This window comes from Meriones unguiculatus, chromosome 3, assembly GCF_030254825.1.
Source record: "Meriones unguiculatus strain TT.TT164.6M chromosome 3, Bangor_MerUng_6.1, whole genome shotgun sequence".
NCBI classification, from domain to species: domain Eukaryota; kingdom Metazoa; phylum Chordata; class Mammalia; order Rodentia; family Muridae; genus Meriones; species Meriones unguiculatus.
Window position 1 is genome coordinate 189,108,593 of NC_083351.1, and position 19,151 is coordinate 189,127,743.

Genomic DNA, 19,151 nt, shown 5'->3' on the forward strand with positions numbered 1-19,151 from the left:
CCATCCACCCACACTCATACACACCCGAAAATATATTTTCTAAAAAACAAAAATAATGACTGTGATTAGAGTGATTGTGGTAGCAAGACAATGTTTCACAAAGGACATTTTAGTTTTATCTAGAGATTGGGGTCCTGGGAACCTGGATCAGTTTGTAGAGTGCTTGCCTGCCATGAACAAAGCCAACATTGCAAAACCAGCATGGAGGTACACATCAGCTATCCCAGCACTCAGAAAGTATAAGGAGAAAGATCAGAAATTGAAGGTTATCCTCAGCTATACATCAAGTTTGAGTTTTCTTGGGATACAAGAGAATCTCTGTAAAAGAAATTTAATATCAGAATATATTTTGTACTGTTACAGGTGACTGTAGATTACTTTTCTTAGGCTCTATTGCCATCTAGTGGTACATTGCTGTTATATTGAGAACCTTTCTTTTTTTCAGTAAGAAAACACCAGGACCAAAAGCAACTTGGGGAGAAAAGGATTTACTTTGCTTACAATTCCATATCACATTTCATCATAGAAGGCAAGCATTTCAGGAGCCTGGAGGCAGCAGCTGATGCAGAGGAGATGGATGAGTGCTATTTACTGCCATCCTCAGTCTGTTTTCCTATAGAACCCAGGGCCACCAGCCCAGGAGTGGAACTACTCACAATGGCTGGGCCCTCCCACATCAATCATTAAATAAGGAAAGCCCCTGCATGCTTGTCTAATGGCGGTTCTCTCCTTTTACGTAGACTGTAGTTTTATGCCTGTCAAGTTGACATAAAACTAGCCAACACAGAAACTAAATAGAAAATCTTGGCCTCCTTTTGGAGTAGTTGCCACAGTACCCCATTTTGGTCCCCACACAAGGCTTTTGTGCTTTTACTTTCCATTGCCAAGAATAATGTTGCAGTCATGAGCATCCCGTTAAAAGGAAGCAAGAGTTTGAATCAATTTAACTGGAGAGCCAGTCACTGTGTTGCAGACAAGTTAACCACACTCTTGAGCCTCAATTCCCCCAACTTTTGGATGAAAATAGTACCATCTGCCTAGAGATGCTTCCTTTAGGTCAGCTAATGTAGAGTCTGGACAGACGGTTCAGTGGATGTAGTGATTTGAATTGGAATGGCCCCCCGCAGATTCATGTGTTTGAATGCTTGGCCAAAGGGAGTGGCACTATTAAGAAGTGGAGTAGGTATATCCTAGTTGGAGGAAGTGTGTCACTGTGGAGGCAAGCTTTGAGGTCTCATACACTCAAGCCATGGCCAGTGTGGAACTCAGTCTCCTGCTGTCTGTTGAGCAAGATTTAGAACTCTTGGTTCTATCACCATGTCTGCCTGTTTGCCACCATGCTTCATGCCATGATGATAATGGACTAAACTTATGAAACTGTAAGCCATCCCTAATTAAATGTTTTTATTTTTTAATAAGAATTGCTGTGGTCATGGTGTCTCTTCATAGCAATAAAACACTAACTAAGACAGTGGGTAAAGTACTTGCCTCACAAACATGACCAATAACACCCACATAAAAAACAGGGTGTGACAGCTCATGGCTGAAAACCATGAGATCCAAGACAGACAGTTTTTTGGGAGTCACAGGCCAGTGATTCTAGCTAAAATGCTGAGCTTCAGCTCATCAAGAAAGCCTGTCTCAGAAAAGAATATTGAGTGCTTGAGAGAAAGTGCTCAGCTTTCAAGTCTAAAGATCTGAGTTCACCACCCTTGCCCCACTGTCTCCCAAAGTTTCATTGAAAGCTGTATGCAATGGCTTGCCTCTGTATTCCCAACACTCATACAGTGGAGTGAGAGGCAGGAAAAGGATACTCACTTGAGGTTGTGGGCCAGGTATCCTGGAATACTCAGCTAGCTGGTAGTATAACATACAGCAGAAACAAGGGAAACTATAACTTCAGAAGGAGTGAACCATCCTAAAAGGTTCTGAAAGTTGTCCTCTCTCTCTCTCTCTCTCTCTCTCTCTCTCTCTCTCTCTCTCTCTCTCTCTCCCCCTCTCCTCTCCTCTCCTCTCCTCTCCCTCTCTCCACTCCCCCCACACAGCAAGAGAGAGAGAAAGAGAGAGAGAGAATAAAAATAAGCAGTCAATAAGTGACAACACTATCTGACACAAACATTAATTGTATAAAACACTACAACTTATGATCACATACTTTCTATCATGCAAAAGCATGAGTGCTTAAATGTTAGCTCAAGGGTTCAAAGTGCTTCATACTATTATCCTATATTTTGTATATGTCCATATTTGTATACTAGACTAGAATTAACTCACTGTATAGGTAGGATGACCTTGAACTTTGAGTCCTCTGGCCTCCACAGTGCACTACCCATGACTGTCTTAGGGTTTCTGTTGCGGTGAAGAGACACCATGACCATGAAAACTCTTACAAAGGAAAACTTTTTTGTGCTTGTTGGTTTTGGTTTTTTGAGACTGGGTTTCTCTATATAGCCCTAGCTGCCTGGAACTCATTTTGTAGACCAGGCTGGCCTTGAACTCAATAAAGGAAAACATTTCATTGGTGCTATCCTACAGTCCAGATGTTTAGTCTATTATCGTCATCATGGTGGGAAGCATGTTAGCACGCAGGCAGACTTGGGGCTAGAGAGGTATCTGAGAGTTCTACATCTTGATTGGCAGGCAGCAGGAAGAGAAAGAATCACTGTGCCTGGCTTGAGCTTCTGAAACCTCAAAGCTACCACCAGTGACACCAATGACCACTTTCTCCAACAAGGCCACACACACTCCAAGAAGACCACATACCCTAATCCTTTCAAATAATGCCACTCTCTCTGAGCCTGTGGGGGTCATTTTCAATCAAACTACCACAAGAATGCTAGGTGTGCTTCACTATAAATAATCATGAAGGTCATAGGGTGTAGCTAAGGTTGGCAAAGATCTTACCTCTTTTGTTTTCAGAATCTTCAGAGTGTTTTATACTTTTTTTGTTTTGTTTTTTTGTTTTTAGTTTTTGTTTTGTTTTATACTTTTTTAAAGAACGTGTTACCATTTTTTTTTCCAAGCCAGGAATTAGTTGTTAAGAGATAGCACCTACTTACAGACTTATTATACCTTCCTCAGAAACTATATGTCTGGTAAGTTTTTTTGCTACACTTCCTGCTGAGTAACCCTTTGGAAAACTCAATCATAAATTTATGGTTGTGAGCCTAGCCTTTAATGGCTGAGGCATCTCTCCAGCCCAGGCAAACTCAATCTTTTTAACAGTCATAGAAGCATTGTGTCCTGCCATTTTTGAGACAGGATTTGATGTGTAATCCAGGCTGGCCATGAACTGTTGATGCTCCTGCCTCAGCCTCCCAAAACCATTACACCTGGCTTACAGCAAATTCTTTACCCTGCTAACATGGGAACAATATGGCAGTTTGCCAGTGAAGTTTCAGGATAAACATAGAGCTGAGCATATGCATGTGATTGAAAAATATGCAAATTATTAAACTCTTAACATTTATTTTTAGGTTTTTGCCTAACACAGGAATATACCTAAGAAAAATATACAGCTTTATATGCAAATATTCAATGAAACGAGTTGTTGGTCTGGTTCCAGGTTTCTGGTCTCTAACAAACCATAAATATGCATCTCTGAGTCATCTCAAATATCCAGTTGTTGCTCAGAATCAGAGTGATGTGTGGCTAAGCAGAGCTCCTGGGGGGCAAATTCAGTGTGAGCTTCAGATGCTGAACATCTCCCCACCCTCTGTGTGTGCCACCTTCAGCCTCCCTGGGCTGGACCTTTGTGCTTGTAGGCTGGAGGCAGCACCATTGTCCAGTGCTTTCCAGTCTTCCAGCAGGGCAAGCAACTGGGACTGCAGCCACAGTGGCTCCATGCTGTGAGCCTGCCCATGGACCTAAGACTCATTCAGCAATGACATCTGATCTGTAGGACCAGCTCCTTCACTCACTCCAGTGCTCCAGCAGTGTACATGGAGTAGATGCTGTGCTGGACTTACTTGAAGTGCTGGATCTAGGCCTGATGGCAGCTGAGTTGGTCAGTGTGTACATGCAGGCCTGTCTTTGGGCCACCATGCTGTGGGCCTTGAAACTGAATTTTCACACTAAGGCTGACTCCATATCAGCACTTGAATGCATGTGCAAATTTATATTAACACTTGGACTGCCTTCTCACTTTCAGTTGCTTGAGGTTGAAGCCTGACACATTCTTTTGTGTGTCTACCTCACAGACAGCCAAACTGCTGACGGGGTCAAAAAGGAATTTAAGCCTATAGTGTCATGCATGTTGAGTAAAAAGAGCAAGGGTACCTGAACACATATCCAAGACCAGGAGAGGGCAGGCCAGACAAATTTCTGATAGTTTCTTCACTAGCGTGAATAAATATGTGTTTTCCTCCAAAAGTCTCTTCAGTGCTTGTGAGTTTCTGCACCTAGTAACATACAGTGGGTCTTTAAAACAAATTGCAGTTTCTTATGCCATTATGATGAACAAAAATGAGATGAAGAGGTGGAAAAGATGGAGGAACAGAGCAGTGAGTAAGCAGTGGGGAGAGACAGAACTAGACATGAAAGCAGTAGTAGGTGTGTTAGAAAGGGCTGTGGTGGACTTGGGATTGCCAAATGAGGCCCAGGTCTGCAGCAGCCTGGAGTTTGCACTCTGACTCAGCCTCCAAACACATTGCCCAGACACATGATTGCCTTGGTTCTGAGAATATCCAAAATGAAGAATGGTTCATTTCTAGATTGAACCTCCCCAAAATACATTTATGGTCTGTGCTGCCTCTGGAAGCCACTTTTATATCCATAGTTCACTGCCCTGGTTTGTGTTGAAACCAGAGGTTCATGTGGATGTCCATAGTCCTAAAGCATCTGGGAGCCCTGTTGATGTCCCCGGCCGAGTTACCACCAAAGGCCATATAATTATCCTTGGTCTGGGCAATCACATTGTATCATTATGCCATTACAACACTAAAATGTGACATCACATGATGACTCATTCTATGTCACAAAGGTAAACTGAGATAAGGCTCCATTGTGCTGTCATGGGGCATTGTGACAACACAGAGGTCTTGTGATAGCACAGTATCACAGACACTGGAATGTCTACTATGATAGTATGGTGCTCCACAGCATGCCACTGTGGTTCATCACTGTGCTACCAAATACTCCACTGTGCCCTCACAACACAGAGCTGTGACATCCCAATGCCCCATTGTAACATCACAGACCTGAATTATTATATTAAATGCTCAACTGGACCGAAATAGTGCTCCATTTTGCTATTACAACGCTGAATTTTGACATTTCAGTGTTCCACTGAGCCAACACAATGCCCTATTATCTCATCACCATGTAATTATGGCAACACAATTTAGAATTATACCATCACAATGATGAATTGTGACATCACAGAATACCATTATAACATAAAACTGAGTTGTGGTGATTTCACAATCCTTGAATACTTCAACACAATGCTTCAGCATGACACCATGAAGTAAGCTTAGATTTTTTGGTGCTGGGCATGTTCTTCCTATCAGTAATCCTCAGGAACCTGAGGGAGGAGGATAGAGAGTTTTGAGGCCAGCCTGGGTTACATAGAATAACATGTTTTGAAACAGAAAAAGGAAAATGGGCTGGAGACTAGATTGGTAGTATGTTTGTCTGGCATGCTTGACTCCCTGGGGTTCAGCCTCAGCAGTACAGAAACTAGCCATTGTGGTGACTTGAATGAAAATGGCCCCCATAAACTTGTAGGGAATGACATTTTTGAAAGGAGTTTGTTAGAATAGGTATGACCTTTTTGAAGAAAGTGTGTCACTGGGGGTGGGCTTTGAAGTTTCAAATGCTCAAGCCAGGTCCAGTGGCTTTCAGTCTCTCCTCCTGCTGTCTGCCAATCAAGATGTAGAACTCTCAGATACCTCTCTAGCCCCATGTCTGTCTGCATGCTACCATGCTCCCCACCATGATGACGATAATAGACTAAACATCTGGACTGTAGGACAGCACCAATTAAATGTTTTCCTTTATTGAGTTCAAGGCCAGCCTGGTCTACAAAATGAGTTCCAGGCAGCTAGGACTATACAAAGAAACCCAGTCTCGAAAAACCAAAAACTGGGGGGAAAAAAGAAGATGGCGGTGCCGGGAGGATACTGTGTCTGAGGAGCACGACAGCAGTGTTGGCACAGCGACCAGGAGACTGAACTCAGGGATCTAAAACAGCAGCGTTTGTAATTGCCAGGTGAGAGGAAAGCCTATGGTGTGGAAATTAATTGGGACCGACCTCAGGTCACTCAGTCAATACCTGGCAAAGGTTCTGGGGACCTGCCGGCGCACCCACCACCCGAGATCAGCGCACACAGCCTCCTGTGGCATCCCCAGCCAGGACCGGGACACACAGCCTCTGGCCCAGAGTGAGGCGCTCAGCTCCAGACCAGAGCAGAGACCTCAATTACCGGCCCAGAGCGGAGTGCAAAGCCTCTGGCCCAAAGCTGGGCACACAGCTGCAGACCCAGATCGGTGTGCACAGCCTCGGGCCCAGATCGGCCACCCCAGCCACCAACTCAGATCGGGGGGTACAGCCTCTAGCCCAGAGTGAGGCGCTAAGCCTCCAACCCAGAGCAGAACCCTTTGTTGCCAGCCCAGAGAGGCGTGCGCAGCCTCTGGCCCAGAGGGGGACACACACTACCAGCCCAGATCAGAGGCAGAGCCCCCGGATCAGAGCGGCTCCCGCAGCCACCATTCCAGACCCGGGTGCACAGCCTCCGAACCAGAGCGGCACCAGCAGCTGCCGTCCCAGATAGGGACTCACAGCTTCCGGCCCAGAGTGAGGCGCCCAGCCTCCAGACCAGAGTGGAGCCTTCAGTTGTCAGCCTAGAGAGGAGTGCACAACCTCCAGACCAGAGCGGGACCCCCAGCTGCCATCCCAGACAGGGACTCACAACTTCCAGCCCAGAATGAGGCGCCCAGCCTCCAGACCAGAGTGGAGCCTTCAGTTGTCAGCCTAGAGAGGAGTGCACAGCCTCCAGACCAGAGCGGTGCCCCCAGCCACCATCCCAGGCCAGGGTGCATAGCCTCTGGACCAGAGTGGTGCCCCCAGGTGCCATCTCAAACTTGGGCACACAATCTCCTGGCCCAGAGCGGAACACTCAGCCTCTGGCCCAGCGACTTGCTGGGCGCTCCTCTCACTTTCCCAGACAGAACTGTGTGCCCCATGGTACCAGACTGAGTTTCCCTGTTGGGAGAAAACCCCACAGCTAGGGAATCAGCAGATTCTTCAAGGGGGCTGTACCTGGAAAACTGTAACAACAGCAGCAGCTCACTAAATTCAGAACGAGAAACCCAGCAGCGAGGCAGCTGTCTTGAGGACTTCTACAGGTGAGAGGACAGCCCCCCTGACTAAGAAAGACCACAGCTACTACTCAGGTCTACACACCTGAGGTGAGCAGTGGCAATTCCTAAGAAACACTGGCCATACAGTGACCATACCAAAAAGCAGAGGAGGCCTCCTTCAGGAAAAATCATCTTCTGGCCAAGGGGATTCTCCCTACCTCAGGACTCCAAGAAGCACCAGGAACCACCAGAAAATAACCCCAAACACCTAAAACAGCCCAATGGGTAGAGGTCAGTGTAAAAGCTCAACCAACAAAAGACAAAGCAATATGGCATCTTCAGAATCCAGCCATCCAGGGGCGAGCAGCCCTGGACACCCCAGTATAATAGAAAATCAAGAAGATGACCTTACATCTATGCTGATGAAGAGGATAATAGAGGAAACAAATAAAATACGTAAAGAATTAGAGGAAGATAAAATCAAACAGATCATGTCTATCCATAAAGAAATGAAGGAAGTTAAAGACAAGCAGATTATGGCCATCAGTGAAGAAATATGGGAAGATGCAGCCAAACAGTTTGTGGCCTTCAGAGAAGAAATAATTAAATCACTGAAAGAAATAAAACGAACAGAGTTGAAGGAACTAAAAGAAAAACAGGAAAATACAATCAGACAGGTGAAGGAAATAAAACAATTCAAGATCTGAAGATAGAATTGGAAAAATTAAAGAAAACACAAATGGAGGAAATAATGGAGAGGAAAAATTTAGGGAAGAAAACAGGAACTACAAAGGTAAGCATAACCAACAGACTATAAGAGATGAAAAAAAAAGAATCTCAGGTGTAGAAGATACAATGGAAGAAATCGATGTATCCGTCAAAGAAAATGATAAATCCAAAAAATTCCTGACACAGACCATCCAAGAAATCCAAGAAAATATGAAAAGACAAAACCTAAGAATAATAGGAATAGAGGAAAAAGAAGATTCCCTGCTCCAAGGCCCAGAAAATATTTTCAACAAAATCATTGAAGAAAATTTCTCAAACTTAAAGAAGAGGCCAATAAGAATACCAAAGGCCAACAGAACACCCAACAAATTTGACCAGAAAAGAAAATCCTCCCGCCACATAATAATCAAAACCGTAAGTATACAGAACAAAGAAAAAATACTAAAAAGCTGCAAGGGGAAAAGGCCAAGTAACATATAACAGCAAACCCATTAGAATCACACCTGACTTTTCAACAGAGACTATGAAAGCCAGAAGGGCCTGGACGGATATCATGCAGACCCTAAGAGAACACAGATGTCAGCCCAGGCTACTATACCCCGCAAAATTCTCAGTCCTCATAGATGGAGAAAACAAGATATTCAATGATAAAAACAAATTTCAACAATACCTACACACAAATCCAGCATTACAGAAGACATTAGAAGGAAAAATACAACCCAAGAAAACTAGCTACTTTCAAGAAAACACAGGAAATAATTAACCTCACTACAGTAAAACAAAAAGCAACCAAGCACACAACCTTATGACCACAGCCAACATCAAAATCAAAGGATCTAACAGCCACTGGTCATTAATCTCTCTCAATATCAATGGACTCAACTCTCCCATAAAAAGACAGACTAACAGAATGGATGCATAAACAAAACCCAGCAATCTGTTGCATACAAGAAACACACCTAAGGCACAAAGATAGACATTACCTGAGGGTAAAGGGTTGGAAGATGGCTTTCCAAGCAAATGGACACAAGAAGCAAGCAGGAGTAGCCATTCTAATATCTGATAAAATAGACTTTCAACCAAAATTAATAAAAAGAGATGGTGAAGGACACTTCATCCTCATCAAGGGAAAATTCCACCAGGAAGACATCACAATCCTGAACGTCTATGCCCCAAATACAAGGGCACCCACATTTGTAAAAGAAACATTGAGAAAACTTAAACCACATATAGATTCCCATACATTAATAGTGGGAGACTTCAACACCCCAATCTCAACAAAGGACAGGTCAACAAAACAGAAATTAAACAAAGAAACAAATGTCTCTAACAGAGGTCATGAATCAAATTGACTTAACAGACATTTACAGAACCTTACACCCAAACACAAAAGAATTTAGCTTCTTCTCAGCACATCATGGAACCTTCTCCAAAATAGACCACATAGTTGGTCACAAAGCAAGCCTCAACAGATACAAGAAGATTGAAATAATCCCTTGTATCCTGTCTGATCACCATGGAATAAAGCTGGACCTCAACAACAACAGAAATAGCAAAAAGCCTACATACACAGGGAAACTGAACAACTTGTTACTAAATGACAGCTGGGTCAGGGAGGAAATAAAGAAAGAAATTAATGTCTTTCTAGAACTCAATGAAAATGAAGACACAAGATACCCAAACTTGTGGGACACAATGAAGGCAGTGCTAAGAGGAAAGTTCATAGTACTAAGTGCCTTCAAGAAGAAATTTGAGACAGTGCATTCAAGCAACTTAATGGCTCACTTAAAAACCCTAGAAAAAGAAGAAGCAGACACACCAAAGAGGAGTAGACGGCTGGAAATAATCAAACTCAGGGCTGCAATCAATCAATTGGAAACAAATAAAACAATTCAAAGAATCAATGAAACCAAGAGCTGGTTCTTTGAGAAAATCAACAAGATCGACAAACCCTTAGCCAAGCTAACTAAAAGGCAGAGAGACACCACCCAAATCAACAAAACCAGAAATGAAAAGGGGGACATAACTACAGACACTGAGGAAATCCAAACAATCATTAGGACTTACTTCAAAAGTCTATATGCCACAAAATTTGAAAATCTAAATGAAATGGACAATTTTCTTGATTGATTTGACTTACCAAAGCTGAACCAGGACCAGGTAAATCAACTAAATAGTCCTATATCCCCCAAAGAAATAGAAGCGGTCATCAAAAGTCTCCCATCCAAAAAAAGCCCAGGACCAGATGGCTTCAGCGCAGAATTCTACCAGACCTTCAAAGAAGAGCTAACACCAATTCTCTTCAAACTATTCCACAAAATAGAAACAGAAGGAACATTACCAAACTCATTCTATGAAGCCACAGTCACCTTGGTACCTAAACCTCACAAAGACTCAACAAAGAAAGAGAATTTCAGGCCAATCTCCCTTATGAACATTGATGCAAAAATACTTAATAAAATACTTGCAAACCGAATACAAGAACACATCAAAGATATCATCCACCATGACCAAATAGGCTTCATCTCAGGTATGCCGGGGTGGTTCAATATACAGAAATCCATCAATGTGATCCACCATATTAACAAACTGAAAGAAAAAAACCACATGATAATCTCCCTAGATGCTGAAAAAGCATTTGACAAAATCCAACATCCATTAAAGTATTGGAGAGATCAGGGATACAAGGCACATATCTAAACATAGTAAAGGCAATATACAGCAAACCTATAGCCAACATCAAACTGAACGGAGAGAAACTTAAATCAATCCCACTGAAATCAGGGACAAGACAAGGTTGCCCACTCTCTCCATATCTCTTCAACATAGTTCTGGAAGTTCTTGCTAGAGCAATAAGACAATTGAAGGAGATCAAGGGGATACAAATTGGAAAGGATGAAGTCAAATTATCACTATTTGCAGATGATATGATAGTATATGTGAGCGACCCCAAAAACTCTACCAGGGAACTCCTACAGCTGATAAACACCTCCAGCAAAGTGACCAGATACAAAATTAACTCAAAAAAATCAGTAGCCCTCCTGTATACAAAAGACAAAAGGGCTGAGAAAGAAATTAGGGCAACAACACCCTTCCAATAGCCACAAATGACATAAAGTACCTTGGTGTAACCCTAACCAGTTCTAGGTTATATCCATACATGGTCCTTGGTGGAGAAGGAGAAAGACACACATGGTATATACTCACTTATATAGACCTATAAGATATGATAAACATAATGAAATCTATACACCTAAAGAAGATAAACAAGAAAGAGGACCCAGGGTAAAATGATCAATCGTCACTTAGAAAGACAAATGGGATGTGCATTGGATGTAGGAGAAAACAAGTAATAGGACAGGAGCCTACTGCAAAGGGCCTCTTGTCGGGAGCCGTGACTCAGCGGCCTGCTTTGATATTTAAATCTCAGCGGAGAGATGGCTTTTAGGAGGCCTTTACTAATGGCAGAGGAGAACTTGCAAGTCCATCTCCTTTTGTTTGTGACAACAGGTGGGATAGCTTGTGAGAGTTACACCTTCCTCTGGCTCCTTGTGCAAATTAACCTATTGTTACTGGCTAAAAGTAACTCCTCAAAAAATAAAGTGGTCAGAAAGCTGGAGGCAGAGGAGGAGGAGAGACTTGCTGCTGGCACTGCTTGCTGCAGCAGCCTGCCTTTTGCTGCTTTAAGCACTGCTTGCTGCTTTGTCTGGACCTTTAAAAAAGTTTCCTGTGTGCTGTGTGTTTATTTTATTAATTTTAATCCTCACTCTCAACTCAAGAACCGTTCAACTCTGCCCGGCTGGCTCCAGCAGCCTCTGAAAGACTCTACCTAGCAGTGTATCAAAGCAGATACTAGGACTCATAACCAAACCTTTGGCAGAGTGCAGGAAATCATATGAAAGAAGGGGGAGTTAGTATGACGTGGAAAGGATAGGAGCTCCACAAGGACCAAATATATCTGTTGCCTGCTTTAAAATCACTTTTCCTTGGTGGGGCTACCTCTTCAGGCTACAGGGGAAGAGGATGTGCTCAGTTCTGATGTAACTTGATATGCTGGGGTGGAAGGGTGGATGGGGAATCCCCTTCCCTGAGGAGTAGGGGAGACATAAGAGGGGACACAGGAAGGGAGGGTGGGAACAGAAGGAGAGGAATAAAGGGACTATGACAGGGATGTAAAATAAGTAAATAAAAATTAAAATACAAAAAAAAAGAAACCCCCACTAAGACAACTCCTATTGCAGCAGAGGGAGGAAAGTACAGCAAGCCTTGCCTATCCTCATTTCCAGACTAGCCAAAAGCCAGAGAATCATTTCTGCTAACTCCCTGCCTGCCTGCTCCTGGGGTCACTATGGGCCACCATATGCACATTCACAGTCACAGACTGGTGCTTCCTGAATCATCTGATATAGAATTTACTAATATTTCTGGTTTAAAGAAACAGGAAACAAAATAGTAACTAGAATGGCATATAAATAAAGATCAAAGTGCTGGAGAGATGGACCGATGTTTAAGAGTACTAGCTGTTCTCCCAGAGGACCTGGGTTCAATTTACAGTACCCCATGATAGCTCATAAATCTCTGTGTATGCAAGTGTGCAGAGGCCAAAGCACAGCCTTGGGTATCCTGTCCCTCAGTGCTTTATTTTCCTTAAACAAGGTCTCTTCAAGAATTGGAAGCTAAATTGGTATTTCCAGGCATGATTCCCCAATATGTGCCAGGATTACAGGTGACTATTCCTCCCCTCTCCTCCTCTCTTTACCTTTCTTTCTCTCCCCCCTTCAGCATTCCCACCCTATATTTAATATTCTCATTCTCTCTTTCTCCTCACTCTCACTTTCTTCCTGCTCTCTCTTCCCTTCCCCCTTTCTCTCCTACTTTTCCTTTCTTTTTCTCCCTTTCTCTATATTTCTCTTTATCTTGCTCTTTCTCCCTTCTCCCCTCCCTGCATTTCTCTCTTTTTTCTCCCTCTACACCTCTCTTTCTCTCCATCTTTCTCCCACTGTCTCACTCCTCCTTCTCCCTCTCTCAATTTCTCTCACTCTCCCCTTCTGTCTTAGCCAGTGTTCTGTTGTGAAGAAACAGCAGGTAATTCTTAAAACTCAACCCAACCCAACCCAGCCCAAAACCCCTAAACATTATTTGGGGCTTCTTTACCCCTAAGCATTAAATTTTGGGCTTGCTTGCAATTTCAGATGGTTAGCTAGTTGTCATCATGGCAAGTCATGTGCTGGGGAAGATAAGTTTCAGAAGTTTTATTTCATTATCCTGGCAGGGAGTATGGTGGTGTCATGGCAACACTCATGGCATTGGAGTAGTGCCTGAGAACGACATCCTAATCCACAAACGGAGAGAGAAAGAGAGATTTGGGCTTATCATAGGCTTTTGAAAACTCAAAGCCCATCCCCAGTGACACATTTTCTCCAACAAGGCCATACCTACTCCAACAAGGCCACACTTCTTAATCCTCAAGTAATGCCACTTGCTGATAATTGGTCACTCAAATATATTAGGCTCTGGGGGCTATTTTTATACATATTCTCTCTTTTTCAGCACTCTCTTCCTCTCTCTTGCTCTCTCCCTTCCTCTCAACCTCTCCCACTCTTGGTCTCTCTCACCCCTCTATCTTCATCTCCTTCTTTCTCCATTTTTCTCTTTATATCTCCCATTCTCTTTCCTTCTTTCTCTCCTTTTTTTCTTTAATTAATTAATTAATTAATTTATTCATTTTATTTTATTTTTATCTCTCTCCCTTACTCTTTCATTTTTTAATTTCTCTTTTTCTCATGCTCTCACTCTCCTCTCTCCCCTCTTTTTCTGTCTTACCCCATCTCTTTTCCAGTAGTATCCAATGCCTTCTGGTTTTTGTTGGCATTCAAAACTGTGATACAAAGACAAATCATTCAGGAAATACACCATGTACATAAAAAGTCAAAAAAGCAAAAGAAATAATAATGTATCACTCCATTGATTGTTTATTTACCTTTCAGAAGCTTTTGAATTTTATGAGATTCCATCTGTCAGTTGTTGGCCTGGAATCTTGGGCAAATGGAGTTCTTTTCAGAAATTTCTTTCCCCAACTTGCCCTTTGTAGGATACTACTGATATTTTCTTTTCATACTTTTAGAATCTTGCATTGCACTTTTATGTCTTCCTTCCACTTAGAATTAGTTTTTGTGCAGGGTGAAAGATATGTGTTTAATGTCTTTCTTCTATATGTGAGTATCTCGTTTGCCTAGCATCATTTGTCAAAGGTGTTAACATTTATCTAATGCTTGTTTCTGGCATCTTTTTGAATATTAAATGGCTATAGTTACATATTCTCATGCTGTCAACTTGGGTAATGTTCCCTCATTCTACATGTCTGTTTTTGTGCTAATACTGTACTGTTTTAATTATTAAGGCTCTATAATATATCTTCAAGTCTGGGATGCTATTAGGATTATATTGGTAAACCAGGGTCTTTGTGTTTCTCTGTGAATTTAGTATAGTCTTAGTTTCTTTCGTTTTTTTTATTCTTTTCCCTATTTCTGTGAAGGTGTGAAGGTGAAGTGTGACTTCTATGTGAAATTGAATTGATTCCAAACATGGATTTCTGTAGAATAGTCATTGTCTTAGTTATTGCTGTGAAGAGACACCATGACCAAGGCAACTTATGAAATAAAGCATTAAATTTTGGGCTTGCTTGCAGTTTCAGATGGTTAGCTAGTTGTCATCATGGCAAGTCATGTGCTGGGGAAGATAAGCAGGCATGCTGCTGGGGAAGGAGCTGAGAGCTTACATCTGATCTACAAGTTGCAGGCTGAGAGAGTGACACAGGGTCTGGCATGGGCTTTTGAAATCACAGTGCTTAACTCCATAGACACACGTTCTCTAACAAGCCCATACCTCCGAATCCTTTCCAAACAATTTCACTAACTGATGGATTAAGCATCCAAATATATGAACCTATGGGATGCATTTTATTCAAATCAACACATTCTACTCTCTGGCCTTCATAAGCTTATAGCCATATCATAATGCAAAATGCATTCAATCCAACCTCAAAAGTCTCCACAATCTTTCACAGTCTTAGTATTGTTTAAAAGTCCAAAGCCCATTATCAGACTCAAAACAATCTCTTAACTTTCCCTGTGGGGAAAAAAATCAAATACTTCCAACATACAATGGCACAGAATATACATTAATATTCTAAATAGGAGAAAGGAGGGTATAGAGAGGAAACACTGATTAAAAGCAAGAACAAAACCTGGAAGGGCAAACTTTAAATCCTTTAACTCCATATCTGATGTCAAAGGGTTATCTTTTATGGCTCTTCGCTTCTAGCTTTGCTGACTACAACCCACTTCTCTCTACTGGGATACTTCCATGTCCAGTCTACATCTCTCCATAACAGGCATCCCAAAACTATGGCATCTCCCACAACTTGGGGTCTCCAATGCAACCCAGGCTCTACCTTCACAACTTTAATCCATATCTTTTGAGGTTCATAGGTGGCCACTGTTGGAGTAGCTGGATCACAGCCTGTAACTAAGTCACTAAGTCATTCTAATAAATCATACATATCTATTTATCTATCTATCTATCTATCTATCTATCTATCTATCCATCCCTTTCTCTATTTATCTCTCTATATATCTATCTTTCTATCTATACTCTATAAGTTCTGTTCCTCTATAGAACCCTGACTAATACAACCACTTTTCTAGTCCAAAATCCTGAAGTGTTTCATATTTCTCCAATAAACATGTCAGGCTATTCATAAGATACTCAATTCTTTGTCACCAACTTCTGTATTAAATACTATTCTATTGCTGTGAAGAGACACCACAACAAAGACAACTTAAAAAATAAAGCTTTTATTTGTGAGGTTGCTTATAATTTCAGAAGGTTATTCAACCATCCTCATAGCATTGGAGCAGCAGTTAGGAATGGTACTAGGGAAGTAGCTAAGAGCACACATCTGGTCTGCAGGTTCCAGATTTAGGGAGGGAGCCTGGACCTGGCATGGGCTTTTAAAGCCTCAGTATCCAACATCAGTGACATAGCTCCTTCAACAAGGCCATGTCCCTAATCCTTCTTAAATAATTTCACTAATTAGTGACCAAGCATTCAAATATATGAGCCAATTGGGGCTATTCTCATTCACACCACCACAGTTAGAGTTACTCTATTAATTCTACCATTGCAAAAGCATGGTATGTCTTTCCATTCCCTGGTGTCTTCCTTTGTCTCTTTCATCAGAGATCAAACATTTTCATTGTAGAGCCCTTTTATATCATTGTTTAGGTTTATTTCTAGATATTTGATTTTTTTTCAGCCTATAGCAAGTGGCTTTGTAGGAAATTTGGAGTACTTCTATTACTCCTCTGCCTTTTATTTCTCCCTTGATTTCTTTTTTGACTTATTAATCCTGCAATAATGAATGAATGCTTAATCTCCAGTTCCAGGGGAAAGCGATGCTCACTTATGTCCTCAGAGGGGACCTGTGGTGCACAGTGCCAAGCAAAACAACCATCTACAAATGATTTAAAAATGAAAGGAATAAGGCACCTTACCCCACGAGTATGCTAAATTTATTATCATCATCATTATTTTTACTAATAATTATTATTATTTCTCTTTCTAGGGCATGTGCATGTTCCTCCTGATTTAGACTTCTGTTGCATTGATGAGTGAGGCTGTATGTTAACTGAGAACAATCTTGCTTTTCCATATCCTCCAATTGAGACCCAGTGTCTGTGTTATTATTTTAGTATATAGAATGGTGGCCAAGTCTGAGGAAACTTGCCTCTACTGTAGGTGCCCAAGATTAAGGAAGAGGACTCTTGTAAAAGAAACAAAAGTTATAAACTAACAGACACCATTACAACACTTTCAGTACCAGAGGAGCTGGTTTTATATAGCACTCTAAGGTATACTTCCCCACTCCTACTACCAAAGTGCATTATATCTTTATTAGTAGTGTGTCACCATCTAGTTTTTTATAGACAGAAATAACCCTTGATTTTTTGTTCGTTTTTGGTTCTGTGTTGTTGTTTTTTAATTGTTAAATGTGTACATGCCTGCCTGTTTGTTGTTGTTTTGTTTTGTATACCTGAGATCTTTGATAACTAAGGCCCCAATCTCTTTAAATTGAGCTCATTGTGGCCCATTTTCACTATGTCATCCTTGTGCAGGGGCCATGCTAATCATTCCAATTTTAATATATGTGCTGCCCAAGTGAGCACTACCATGTCAATACTGATATATAGACAAACAAATCCTATGATACGTAATTCCAGAATCTCAGACTTTAATGAAAGAAAATTGGACTTCATGGCACTTGCCTAACCGAACAGAATCAAGAGGCGAGGCGAAGGCAGAAGGATCAGAAGTTCAATGTCATCATCCGTTCATAATACCTTGAAGCTGTTGTAGAGATGAGGGTAGAAAAAACATGAAGGGTGGGACCACATCTTTGATTTAAAAATAGATATGTTTGTAAGCACAAAAAGCTGCTCTATCATGCTTTAAGACCTGAGTTGTAGCCAGAGTGGGGGTAATCCCAGCACTCTGGGAGGCAGAGGAAGGCAGATCCAGCCTGGTCTACAAAGTGAGTCCAGGTCAACCAAGAAAAACATATAGAGAAACGTTGTCTAAAACAAAACAAAACAAAACAAACAAACAAAAAATACTTGAGCTGTGACCCTGCATGGCTAAAGCCTCTTCTTCTGTTTCCTTTTCCTCTACCCCTTAATGCCATCTCCCTGAGCTAGCACACAGGGAGACATAAATGCACAAGATCCCTGTTACCAGATTCAATATCCTCAGGAATGTACAATAAACATGTCTGCACTTTACCAATTTGTCTCTCTCAAATAAGGTGCTTAATTTGCTTTTTGTTTTTGTCTATTATTATTATTTTCATAGCTGGGTATATCTGCCTTTCTCTCTAGCCATCTGTCTTTGTCTCCCACTCTTTCTCCATCTCTCTCTTTCTCCTTCCCTCTCTCTTCTATAGCCCCCATCCCTTCACCTTTCTTTACTTCTTTGACTTGCTTTCATTCCCGGTCTCTCCCTCCTCTCTTACCTCCCTATTGCTCTCTCACTTTCTTCTTTCCTTTACCTCTCTCCTTCTCTCCTGTGCTCTCTCCCCACTTAACTCTTTCTGTCTCTGATTCTCCTTCATTTCCTTTTTTCCCACCCTGTATGTCTCTCTCACTCTTCCTTTCTCTCCTCCCTCTCTTCCTCTCTCTTCCATTTTTCTTTTATTTCTGCCTCTCTTTCCTGTCTCCCTTACCCTTTTCTCTTCTCTCGCTTCTCTTTCTAAATCACCCACTATCACTGACTCTCTTTCATATTCTCTTACACTTTCTCACCTTCTCTATCCTTTCTCTCCCTCCCTGCTACCCTTCTCTTCTAAATCCTTTTATCCCCCTCTATCTCTTTCCATCTCATTCTTTCACTCTCCTATTTCCTTTTCTAGAACTCTCTGTGCCCACTTCTCTCTTTTTCTCATATCCACCATCTCTCCGCTTCTCAGTCCCTACTCTTTTCCATTTATCTTCCTCACTTGCTTTCTCTTTCTCCTTTCTTCACTTTTCTCCTGATTATTATTCTTTCTCTTGCTCTCTCATCTTTTTCCCTCTCTCCCTCTATCTCTTTATATCTCTACTTCTCTCTTGCTCTTCATAGCTCCAGCTTTCCTCTCCCCTTCACTCTTTCCCAATCTCCTTCTCTCTTTTCTACTTTCTCTTAACCTGTAGCTTTCTCTTTGCCACTGTCTGTGTCCTTATTTTTCTCCCCCTTTCTCTCCCTATTTTTCATGAATCTTAAAAAAATAAAAGTTCCGACCAATTCTTCACTCTTATGTAGGTGTACTTAAAAAAATAAAAAATAAAAAACTCTTCTATTTACATTTCTTATATCTTTTTCTCCCTATTCCACCCCAATCCCTTCCAACACCAGGTAGGAGAGAGAAAGGGTTAGTGGAGGAGGGGTCACAGTTCTCTTAGCTATTTCCTGCTGGTTAGGGTCATCAGGTTCCTTGGAGTCAGTCCAACCCTTGTTTCAAGAGATCTCTAACTTCTTTTCTCAAAACAGCCACCAGGGGCAGTGAAGGGAAAGCAGGAGCAGCGTTG

At 41.8% G+C, this 19,151-nt stretch overlaps 1 pseudogene; it reads right to left on the reverse strand.

The window, feature by feature from the left end:
• Nucleotides 1–17,161: 17,161 nt before the first annotated feature.
• Nucleotides 17,162–17,258, reverse strand: LOC132653283 (U6 spliceosomal RNA; annotated as a pseudogene).
• Nucleotides 17,259–19,151: the final 1,893 nt, after the last annotated feature.